Source organism: Tupaia chinensis, unplaced genomic scaffold (assembly GCF_000334495.1).
Source record: "Tupaia chinensis unplaced genomic scaffold, TupChi_1.0 Scaffold000370_1, whole genome shotgun sequence".
Classification (NCBI taxonomy): Eukaryota; Metazoa; Chordata; class Mammalia; order Scandentia; family Tupaiidae; genus Tupaia; species Tupaia belangeri.
The window spans coordinates 4,005,985-4,019,228 of NW_006159867.1; the positions used below are offsets into that span (position 1 = coordinate 4,005,985).

Below are 13,244 nucleotides of genomic sequence, written 5' to 3' on the forward strand. Positions count from 1 at the left end.
ATTAACCCTAAACAAAGGGCAAGCTGTGTGAGTGTGTGTGTGTGTGTGTGCGTGCGTGTGTGTGTATTCACAATTATAATTTAAGATTACTACAGGTAAAGAGATCACTGGTCTATAAAATATAAGTGACCCAAATTACTCCAGGGAGTCTCTGAGATACCATTAACCCTCCTTCTGCAGAGCAAACCTAGTAGTAAAGAAAGCTGCTCATGGCAGGCTATCTGCAATCAACATCTATGACAGTGGAAATAGGTTATAAATGGAGTGATATACAATGGATAAAATGAGGACAAAAATCTAGATCAGGAAGTACGAAAACTAAGTATCAAATACTTGTAGTTATTTAAATAATAATTGAAGATTGAGCCTCATCTTTCAAATTTAGTTGGTTCCTGAATAGGTAGAAAAACTACATCCTACATAATATGTAATAGGGATCATAGAAAAGCAATTTTAGATATTGTGAACCAAAACTTGCACAAGTAAATAGTTTGTTTAAAGGGAACTAATATATAGTAAGAGAGTATAATTAAGAAACTACTTGAGCAAGATCTATACATATTTACATACTAATGCATAGCCCTATGAAAACCTCGTCATTAGTTAATTTCTAAGCAAAATAACTTTCATGACTGTTACACTTCATGATTTCAATGGAGACTTAATTCCTTGATCATTCCCTGGTATCGTAAGTACTATTAATATATTTTCCATTTGTAAGCATTGATTTGAATTTTTTCAACATACAGAATTTCCAAAATATTGAAAACAATATTATAGAGTAAATACATTTTCATTTTTTAAAATAAAGAATAAAACATTGCCATAATTATAGAATTTGTTCTGAGTATCTGAGACTCTGAGAAAGGAGTCAACCATTCTGTAAACGATATTGAAACAATTTAAGAGTGGTCAGCAATCCAGCCATCCAAGAAATCTGAAAGTTCTGGTTTCACTCACTCTCTGAAAACTGGTTGAGCCTCCCACATTTATTTCATATTTGTAACACGTAACAAGAAATTATTTATTATTCACAGGGTAAATAAATCTGTATACTTCTGAGTTTCTATATCACGAATGCAAGTTTTCTTCTGTTTTGCCTATTTAAATTTTCAACAATTAAACACAAACTTTCTAACAATGCATGAAACTGGTAAAATCAATATAGACACATATTATATAGTAACTCCTTAACCTTGATGATAGATCACATTCTTTTTAAAGTTTAATTTTTTTTAAATTAGTTTTCTAGCTGTTCAGGCATACCTAGAGTATTAGGCAGATCCAGGACATAAACCCATGGCCACCCTTTATGGTCTGTAGCCTCATGCAGCAGTGCCCTTACAGTCTGAAACGGTGAGGCTGGTCTGGTAGCACACATTTGTAACAATCTCCATATCAACTTGTTAAAAATGAATATAAATATGCTGTTTATATAACCATAGTATATCTGAGTTTATGAATAATCAAAGACAACCTTTCAGTAGGTCCTCACCTTACAGATTAAAAAAAAAAAAACAACAAGATACAAATGGTTAATAACCTATGGAAGGCCCCACAATAGAAACAAAATCTAGACTAGTGCCAAAAACTGAGTTTTAATTACTCAACTATCACACATTTTTCCCCCCCTTTTTTTTTTTTTGAGAGGTTTTTGCTATAGGGCGCATGCATTCGCCAGACAGAGACAGAGAGACAGAAAGCGAGAAATCACCCCCCAGGGGGGATGACCACGCCGCAATCCCTTCTCCTCCATTTTCCTCTCAGGATCTTGGGCACACATGCACATGCGCCCGGTGAGAGGTTAAGCCACTGAGTCTGGGACTCGAACCGTGGTTGACTACGTGGGAGTCCAGCGACATAGCCATTACACTAACTGCTGGTCCCACTATCACACATTTTTAAGGATCTACTTTTAGAATAACAAAAACAAAAAATAATTCTAAAATAGCTCAAAAATGTAAAAAATGTAGCAAATATGAATGTTTTTTCCCAATTCAGGAATTAAATACTATTTTTTACTATTATCTTCTCAGATAAAATGACTTTATTCTTTAGATTTTTTTAAGGATTATTTTATTTGTTATTAGTATTATTTTAAATTATTTTATATTCATTCACTGAACATCATCACAGCATACAAATTGCAGTTTCCCATCCAGAATACACTTTATAGTGGTTTAGTCACAGATGTTTTCATCAGCAAATCTTTTTTCCATTTCTTGTTTCTGTGTGTGTGTGTGTGTGTGTGTGTGTGTGTGTGTGTATCTATATGTATTTGCCCCCTCCCCCTCTCATTCTCTGCCATTTCCCACCCTCCTCCCATACTATCTCTGGTATCTGTAGTTGCTTTCCATTTCTTTTTATCCTCCATGGTTTTATTGGTTAAAAAAAAATCTTAATTGATCTAACTACTTTCAATAGCAAGTTCAGCTGATATAGAAATATCTGTGAACAAATGTTTGACTTTAGCCTTGAAACTGTGACTAGAATGAATATACTATAAAGTAGCACCTGCTGAGGCTATATAGCTTACTGTGGTCATTAAATAGGTATTTTATATATATATATAATTTAACCACAAGCCAGTCTTATTTAAATCAGGATTGTCCTACAAAAATAACCTGTCAGCCATTCACAATCTGAGTTCTGGTGTAGGCGATCAATTAAAATATGGTACACATAAAAAAGGTGAGACATTTCTGTTTTGTCATAAGTAAGGCAGTGGCCACCTATTACTCATTAGTAGCTTTTTAAAGATAAGCTATCAACTCTACTCTTTCTGACTTCTTTTTAATGCCAGTGAAGATCATTTTTGTTCCAGGCATGTACTTCTTGGGATTCTCCAAATACTCCATCAGTGTACCTTCTCCCCAGGTAATGCCTTTGTTCTTGTTGGCATCTGAATAAGAGAATCCAGGGGCCTGACCTGTCTTCCGCCCAAATAGACCATGGATATTTGGGCCAGTCTTGTGCTTGCTTCCCTTTTCCACGGTGTGGCATTGGGCACACTTCTGAACAAAAATCTTCTTGCCTTTCTCAACATTACCTATTTTTAATTCTCTCTTTTGTTGCTTGGGAATATAGAGTAACCGCTCAGAAGTCAGACAACCCGCTCTCTCTCTATTTTTTAATTTCAATAAAGGCAGTTTAAGCTTTAATAAATAAAAATAAAAAATGTTCAATATGCTACAGGACACATGTGATCACCTGAGGAGATGGAGAGAAAAAGAGAGGAAAAGTGAGAAAGCAAGCAGCCAGGCCCATGACTCAAACTGTGGTTGGCCATATGGGAGTGAGCACCCCAACCACCATGCCATCTCCTGGCCCAGATTCCTTAGACTTTAGATACAAATTGGCTTCCTTCAGTTCTCTATGTGGAGCGTTTTCTTGTAAAGACAATCACCACAGCTTGGTACATGTATTTCTAACTGACGTAGCCAGCCAGGACCATGGGCATGTGTGCGTGTGCGTATGTTAAGCATGCATGAACTGAGACAAAAAATATGACATAGTTCTCCTTCTCAGGAAAGGAGAACAATGTGTTGTTCAAGAGCACTTTGCGTGTAGTATATGGTATATCTCTAAAAAGGGTGCAAGAAAGGACAGATCCTCAGAATACCCTTCAGAAGAAAGGAAAGTTTACATTTGCTTCTTCACTTGTTTTGCTTCCAACTGATCAAGTTTCATCTTGCAACTCTAGGTTTTATCATTTCGTTTTTTGGTGTTTATTCAGGATTCTAAATGCTATAATCCTCAAGTAGGACTTGTTTTTTAGCTGACTAAAAAGTAAGAGGTGGTTGAGGCATTTGACAAATACCTTTCCCAGAAGATTAAGAGTATAAATACACTAACATACAAAAGTAGGATGCAAAGTGCTGTGAAGGATGAGAGATGACTTGCCACTGCAATTCTTATTAGGTGTGATGATCTTGGGCTGTTTAATCTGTCAAGAGTTTTAATTACTTTTCCTGAAAACAAGCAAACAAACAAACAAAAAAACTCAAACCAGATGCAGTGGGAAACTGCTCAATTGTTGTCTGAAGAACAAGCATCTTATTAAATATGTACTAGTGTTTTCTGAGTTTAGAACAAAGGAAATTGAAACACAGAGAAATAATAACATCAAAGCCTACATATATTAATTTACGGTATTGGTAGTGTTTAAACCTATGCTCATCTGACTCTTAATTTAGTATACTGAAATATTACTAAACTTTTAAAAAATGTTATATACATTATTTAGTACTGTCATTTGGAAAAAATAATATTTTGTATCCTATCTAGAAAATAAATTTATGTCCCAGTTGAAAAAACAGTATTTTTACAGATAAGTTTTTTCAATAAAACATCCACATACAATTCCAGTTTCAGCTCCTACAGGTAAAAGCACCTGAAAGTTATCACTTCTGTTATACAGTAAGAAAAAAAAAAAAAAAGTTAACAAAGTGGAAATCAATACCTTCCCTCAGAATCATAAGAGAAATACAGTTCCAGGGCAAACAGCCACCCTGAAAGAGAGACAGACAAATAGAATGATAACTAAGATTCACTTACTCAGAGCAGAAGCTTCTTTGACCAGAAATTAGTGGGAACACTTAAATGGTAATTCTGATTAATTGATTGATGCTGAGTGTAAACTAGATCAAGAGTGTAAATAAAACCCTAGAAACCAAATTCACGAGAAACCCACACTTCCAGAGGTTTTACCTCCAAGAACTCTATCGATATCTTAAGGGGGGAGATCAAAGAAAAGTTATTTTGTGTTCTAGGCATGGAGAGAATAAAAGTATCCACTCTGAAACAGCCTTGTCGAACTTAAGACAATGAGATAACTCAGCACCATCTAGTATTTCTGCCTTGCGTAAGGGAAGAAAAAGAAGGGCTCATAAATACACATAAAGCCACATCTCAGAATCTTAGACCAAGTAAACATACTGAGATTTAATCATAAAATTATAAACCACTTCATAGTAACTAAGAATAAGGTTTAAATGAGAGACCATAGAGTAGCAGTAATATGAGAGTGTCAAAGGTAACACTGCCTTGAACGATTCCTAATTAAAATTTGGAAATATCTGGGAATATGCCAGACACACATGTGCCTATAATCTGTATGATGTTGGCTCACATGGATCAGAGGATCAAGACATGCTTGGGGGTGCTGTATCTCTCTCTAACAGTAAACAAATTAATTATAGAGAATACTGTCTATGAGACACACATTTTATATATAAAAATATATAATCATATATTTTAGATTTGAAGTAAGGGGTGAAAAGTAAAAAGATATAGCATGCTAACACTAAGTCAAGAAGAGCTGGATGAGCTATTGATACATTAATGTCAGACAAAGTTAAAGCAAGGCAATAACAGGAATAAAGAGGAGCATCATCTCATGAGTGGGGTCAGTTCTAACAATCCTTCCTGTGTATGCATCTAACAACAGGTTGTCAAATATAAGAGGAGAAAGCTTAAAATATTGTTGGAAGAAATTAAACAAATAGATACTTATAAATAAAGATGTTAATAACTCTGTCAGCAGAAATTTTTAACATTATAATTTGGTTGGGTATTGCAGCTGCTATCTACATATTGGACATTATACAATGCATAAGAGAGACCCCTACAATAAAATACGTATCAATTACTTAGTTCCAAATGTCAATAATAGTAAGCTTAGAAAATCTGTTGTAGAGAGTGTAACAGTAAAAGAAAAGAAGCATAGGTAGATAGACTGTGTCAAATGACAAATGACACTTTAACATTGTTGGAAACAAAATATCTAATACTTTTTGTTTGCTTGTTTGCAAAAGGGTGCATGCATTCACCAGAAGTGACAGAGAGGCAGACGGAGAGGGAGAAATTATATACCAATGTATTCAATGTGTAATGATCAAATCAGTACAATAAACATATTCACTATCTCAAATATTTGCCACTACTTGTGTCATGCACATTCAAAGTCCACTCCTCTATTTTGAAGTATTCATCAAATTGTCACCCAATACTTTTACCTGCTATAGTATAATGGAGCTCATTCCACTTATTGGCATTTGTGGCACTGCTAACTAAGTTCTTCCTAACCCCTACCCCTCTCCCCTTTCTAACTTTTGGTCTGTACTATTACAGCATCGTTTTATACATTCGAGACTTTTAGCTTCTACTAACGAGGGATGACATATGGTATTTGTCTTTCAGTTTCTGGTTTATTTCACTTAGCATTCTTTCTTTCAGGTTCATCCTTGTTGATTCGAATAATAAGATTCCATCCTTTATTAATGGCTAACATTCCACTGTGTATATGTACTACATTTTCTTTATCCATTCATCATTCATTATGCACTTTGGTTCACTTCATAATTTAGCTATTGTACATAATGCTGTAATAAACATAGAAGTGCATATGTCTCCTCAGTATACTAATTTATTTTCCTTATTTCCTTTCCAATCCATATTATATTATAAGACAGTTGTGTTTTTAATTTTTAAGAAACATTCATACTGTTTTCCATAATGACTGCTAATCTATACTCCCACCAAAGTTATAAAATTATTAAAGAAAAACAGGACATTGATACAGGCAAATATTTTTCTTTTTTAAAGAAATGAGTATTTTATTTTATTTTAAAATGTTTCTATAGGGCACATGAGCTCAAGAGAGAGAGAGAAAGAGAGGACAAATGAGAAAAATGTTGTCAGGTCCAGGACTTGAACCATGGCTGGCCAAGTAGAAGTAAAACACCTTAATCATCTTGCCACCTGCTGGCCCCATAGCAAATATATTTTTAAAAGAACACCTTAAAGTATGGGCAGCAACAGAAAAACAAAACAAAACAAAACACAAAGAAATAGACAAATGGGATTCCATCAAAAGTAAACACTTCAGCATAGCAAAGGGAAAAATAAACAGAGTGAAAAGACAACCTACAGAATGTGAGAAATATTTGTCAATTATACATCAGACATGCAATCAATAACAAGAACATAAAGGGAACTCAAACAGTTCACCATCTAAGAAAAATAATAAAAAAATAAAAATGATTCAACTAAGAAATAGATAAGTGGGACCAGACCATAGTGCAGTGGCAATGCAACTGGAATGCCATGGGAAAGGTACTGGTTTTGCAGGTATTGTTTTTGTATCTCAGGAACTCCCCGTACATGACAGGTACATATGCATGCTCTTGATAAAGGCTGGCTAAGTTTGTGGGGGCATTACAGTGTGAAGAGTCTATTGGGAATGCCCATCTCCATATCTCTGTCTCTTTCTATTTCTATGTCCCTCTCTCATGGAAAAATTTAATATATAAACTTAAAAATATATATATGGACTACTGCTGTAAATACACAGTTCTCAAAAGAAAACGTACAAATGTTCAACAAGAACAGGAATAATGTTCAATATCACTGTTGATAATGGAAAACAAATAAAAACAATGAGGTTATCACTTCACTCCAGTAAGAACAGTATTAAAAAACACAAAGAATTACAAATGTGGTCATGACTGTGGAGAAAGGGGAATGTTAGTGCACTTTTGGAGGAACTTTCATTTTCCTTTATTAATATCTTCAAGTGGTCAGGTTTTTTTCCCCTTGTGTTTAAGTAAAAATGATAAAATGTTAAATATACAGTAAAATATATATTTACATAAGTTAGATTTGAAAATGCAGACAGATTTTCTTTAGAATTATTAAAATATCAATTAAATTTGGAAAATTATGTAACTAGTGTCTATTGATTTATAAATATATCAAAGAAGGTCTTTTTAAATTTGTATGTGTGTATATATGTATGCATGTATATATGTATTAATTCACTTAAGGTTTTTGCCATAGGGTATGTGCTCACACCTGAGAGAGAAAAAGAGGAAGTGAGAAATCACCTCCCCCACCCAGGGAAGATTGTCAAGTCATAATGCCTGCTCTTCCATTCTCCTCTGGGATTTTGGGCATGCACACACTTGTACCCAGTGAGATTCTCTAGCCACCAGGTCCAGGACTCAAACCATGATCAGTCATGTGGAAGTCCAGTGCCTTAACCACCACACTACCTCCTGGACCTAAAGGCTATTTTTATAGTATGATTTAAGTAACTTTAAATTCTTTACAGTTACAGTTTCAAAGAAATTCACTTATTTTTTAATAGTCATCTTTTTTATCAAAGTCAGCTATCACAATTTTAAACCATACAAGCTTCCTGTGTTTAGAATTCCCTATTCTTACAGTGCCAGAAAAAAGTAATGAGATGGAAAAGGTATAATGCAATACAATACACATCCACACAAGTAATGCGGTGAGTTCAGTATGATACTGAAGAAAAATCTATTAATTTTTATGGGTGTCCTAAGAGTTCAATCTTATATAGTTATTTTCAGAGCTAAGTATAAATGTTACGATAACACAATGTAAAGGAACAGATGGTCTCTTTTAAAGCATATGATCTACATAAAGATTCAATATAATTTTACTAATATTCATATAACAATACCCTTTGTAACTATCCAAAATCTAAATATAGTCCAGCTAGAGATACACAAAAACACCTATGCTTCAAACAATTAATTCTAAAATTACATTTCTTATCTACCCATAATTGCTTCAGCCAATACATCACAGATACACAGCACAATTATCACATCCGAGATTCAAAATAGAATGTAGGTAATATTATTTTCATTTTTCCTGCAAAAATAATAATTATCTTTCTGATATTCATTAGTGCAGGACCTGAGAGAATGAAATCCCCCCCCCCAACCGATGTTATCCACTCAAATACTAAAGAAGGCATTTTATTTCTGTGAGTACAGGAACCTAATTTTAACATCCTGTTAGTCAATGCTGAAGAAAAGTTAAAATATTAAGTAGTATAGTGTGTCTACACTGCATGATTTTTTTTTTTAGAGGTTTTTGCCAAAGGGTGCGTGCGCTCGCCAGAGAGAGACAGAGAGACAGAAAGTGAGAAATCACCCCACAGGGGGGTTGGCTATGCCGCAATCTCTTCTCCATTCTCCTCTCGGGATCTTGGGCACGCATGCACACATGCCCGGCATGAGTATTAAGCCACCGGGCCCAGGATGTGGACTGCAGTTGACTATGTGGGAGTTCAGCAACATCGCCAGTACACTAACTGCTGGTCCCTACACTGCATGATTTTTGAACACATTTTCCATTTATCTGGGAAGGCTCTCAGGTACTACTTCAATTATTATTATACATTTACAGTGAAATTTTATTTTCTGCCAAAGATACTATAGAAAACAAGTCATCAAGATTAGCTGGACTTTGTAAAACCATTGAGGCCATCGTGTCTTGAACTATAAGATTTCCTCAAGGTGATAGTGTGGTGGTTATGGTGCTAGGCTCCCACAGGGCTGAGTGTAATTCAAGTCCTGTACTTGGCAGCAGCTTGCTTTCTCATTTTCCCTCTTTCTCCCTCTCTCTGTCTCTCTCTCTGGTGAGCATGTGTGTTCTACGTCAAATTAAAATAATAACAAATAGTAAATAAACTTAAATAAATAAACCTTACAAAAGCTTCTCTCAAAGTTACTATGACAAAGTAATCCATACTGACACTGATACTCTTCTGACATGACCCATTCTCTAAAAAAGTACGTAGAAAGGCATCAGATATATCTGTGCCTTGAGTTCCCACATACTGATTACTCCCTAATTTTTACTTTAACTTTGTTTAATTTACATTTTGTCTTATATGTTCATTAACATTATTATTTAAAATGAGATCAATCTCAGGGAGCTATAAATAGTTTAGTGTTAATGGAGCACGATGTGCAATGAATTAATTACAATGAGAATTAAAGACAAAATGAAATGAGCATGTATGAAAAGTATTATATATTTCATGAAGCTTAGAATTCATCATGTTAAGAGAAAGAAGCATTCCTAGAGACATCATCACGCAGCCTCGGTTGGTAAAGTGGAAGTCATTCTGTATAGGCCTGCTACGCAGGAGTTAAGTTCACCAGTGGCTTATATGTCTCTTAGAAAAGCTAGAGGAAGTTGAGGTCTGGAAAACTGATACTGAGGACTATGAAACTGAAAATTAAGGTCGAACTGATAATGAAATCTTCCTCTGATGCAGTTTAGTAGGTGGTTCTAGAACTTGCCTATTCCCTTTCAATTTTCTAAGATATCTGCAAAGGTCCAGCTTCCTCTGCTGGAGCTAGCGTAGCAGAAAGATTCCAAGAGCTGGCTAGTAAATCACACCAGATCTTATGCTAACTCTCTGATCATGATATTGTCTGTGTAATAGGAGCTCCTGGTCCTTCTGCTCACCTGTTCTTTGAAACTTCCCAGATTATGTCTATACTGTCACTTTCCTTAAGTCCTGCCCTCACGGTTACAAATGGTTTCTCAATTAATTTCCTTTAATTGCTCAGTATGAATGATTTATCTTTTTTTTCCCTAGGTTCCTGAATGATGGCCTTATACTATTTTTATTTTTTTGTGTCTTTCAATACATTTCAACATAGAATGTACTCTATCAGTTATTAGTGGCATAATTGTTTTGTTAATGTTAATTCAGAAGGTCCAATTAGCCTAGTTGATACAAAATAAATAAGTAGCTAAAGTAAACAAAAGCATTTAATTTTTGCTATAATTTTTAATGCTCCCCTCAAAACACATGTTAAAAATTGGTTGCTCTCATGGGACTAGCAGTTGGCATAATGGCCATGTGGCTGGACTCCCATGTAGTCCACTGTGGTTCGAGTCCTGGACCAGTGGCTTAAATTCATGCTGGGCACCTGTGCGTGTGTGCCCCAGATCCCAAGAGAAGAATGGAGAAGGGATTGCGGTCTGGCCATCCTCCCTGAGGGGTGATTTCTCGCTTTCTGTCTCTCTCTGTCTTTCTGGCGAGCACACACACCTTACAGCAAAAACCTCTAAAAATAAATAAATAAATAAATAAAATAAAGTTTGTTCTCTGATGATATTAAGAGGGTGAAAACTTATTTTGACTATGCAAGTAAGAGGTGGAAATTAATTAGGATTAGATAAGGTTATCAGGGTGGGGTCACCATGAATGAAATTTGGTGACTATTAGAAGAGGAAAAAGACCAGAACAGAGACACAGAAATGCATCCTCCTGTGTTCTCATTATATGGTGCGCTATGCCACCTCAGAACTCTGCAAAGTCCTTACCAACAGATGACCCAGCCAAATGTGACCCCTTGAACTCAGACCTCCCAAATTGTTAGACAAATAAACCTTTATTCTTACTAAATTATCCAGTTTGCTATATTCAGTGGTTAGCAACAGAAAAAGCCAACTTACCAGAACATATTCAAGCTCTTTGACAGGTATTAAAAATACTTTTAATTGAGCCAGCCAAACAGCATGGTGGTTAAGGTGCATGGGTTTCACATGGTCAACTCCATGGATTCGAGCCCCGGACCCAATAGTCTGAGCAACATGCCAGGCGCATGTGCAAACAAGTTCAAGATCTCAAGTGGAGAATGGAGGAGAAGGGATTACAATGTGGCCATCATCCCTGGGAGGTGATTTCCCACTTTCCCTCTCTAGCTCACTTTTTGTCTGTCTCTGGTGAGTGTATACACCCTATAGTTAAAAAATCCAAAGAGAAAAACAAAACAAAACAAAACAAAACAACCAAACTTTAAATAGAGCCTGGCAAAAATTTGCACAAACCTTGAGAACACTCCAATTTCATTATCATTTACAAAGGAAATTGCTAATAAAATTTCAGGAAATAACCAAAATTAACTCATATTAACTACTGTACATTATTATAACTTTGAAAGGCTATTTGTATTAGCTCCCTTTGCCTGCTGTAACAAATTATCACCAGTTTGATAGCTTAAAAAAAAAAAATTCCTCACAGTTCTAGAGTCCTGAGTCTGGAATCAGTATGACTGGTTGAAACCAAAGTGTCCACAAGACCATACTTCCTTTGACAACCCTGGTATATAAATACACTCCCGACTGTCTCAGATATTGTTAGCTACCAAAATTCCTGAGTTGCTCACTCTAGTCTTTAAGGCCAGAATCTTCAAATCTCTCTGCATCTTCTTCATATAATCTTATCCTGTCTGACTAAAATCTTCCTCTGTCTTCCTTTTCTAAGGATATATGTTATTACATTTACTACCCACTTAGATAATGCCAGATTCTCCTGAATTTAATCTCATATTTACAAATTCTTTTTCTGTTTTGTCATGTAATATAGCATTCACATGTTCCGAGGGTTAAGATTTAGGTATATCCGGGACCAGCAGTTAGCGTAATGGCTATGTCGCTGGACTCCCACGTAGTCAACCACGGTTCGAGTCCTGGACCCGGTGGCTAAACTCACGCTGGGCGTGTGTGCATGCGTGCCCAAGATCCTGAGAGTAGAATGGACAAGAAGGGTTTGCGGCATGGCCATCCCCTCTAGGGGGTGATTTCTCGCTTTTATCTCTCTGTCTCTCTCTGTCTGTCTGGCGAGCACACGTGCCCTATAGCAAAAACTTCTCCAAAAAAAAAAAAAGATTTAGCTATATCTTTAGGGTACATTATATAAATTCTTATTACATTCTGTCTTTTTTTTCTAGTATCTACAGGGTATGTGACAAATAGCATGGGTTTAGAAACCATTTTCATACAAATGAAAGCATGATGGGTTTAATGACATTTATTAAAGTTTCAGATATTTATATAAAATACATTGACATTTTGTCTTATGATCTTGTATTTTTAGCACTTACATCAGATTACTCATTGTGCTTCTTTTCTATAAAGTCTACAGTCACAAAGTTCAATAAGGAAATTGACCATTTTCAAACAGTTAAAAAAATGATTATTTAACACATTGTATGTCATTACAAAGGAGATATCAGAATAAGTATTTTTTTATGATATTCTGTATTGGGTAAACATTTATTTATCTCTTTTGTTTGTATGTATGTTTAGTTTAGGGTCAGGCTTTATGTTTTTATTTATTTATTTTTAATTTACATATTAGAATGCAATGCACTCAAAAAGTTCAGCTTACTGAATGTGGTAAACAAATCTACAGAGTCCTTCTGCTCACGTACATCTCATTTTGAGCTAACATTTTCTTTCTGTAAAGATATTGTGAGGTTTCTACTCTGCTACAGAGTTTGAAATTCTCTGATAATAATATCAATAAAGACTTCCAAATTTGGAATAGTTACCCCTTATTAATTTCCAATTAAAATATATATATTGGTACTTTTCCAGGCTGTATTTAATAGCTCATTTCT

The 13,244-nt window shown here is 35.2% G+C and overlaps 1 pseudogene; it reads right to left on the reverse strand.

The window, feature by feature from the left end:
* Positions 1-2,735: 2,735 nt before the first annotated feature.
* The window catches only part of LOC106735392 (uncharacterized), a 66,142-nt pseudogene continuing 55,633 nt past the window's right edge, over positions 2,736-13,244 (reverse strand).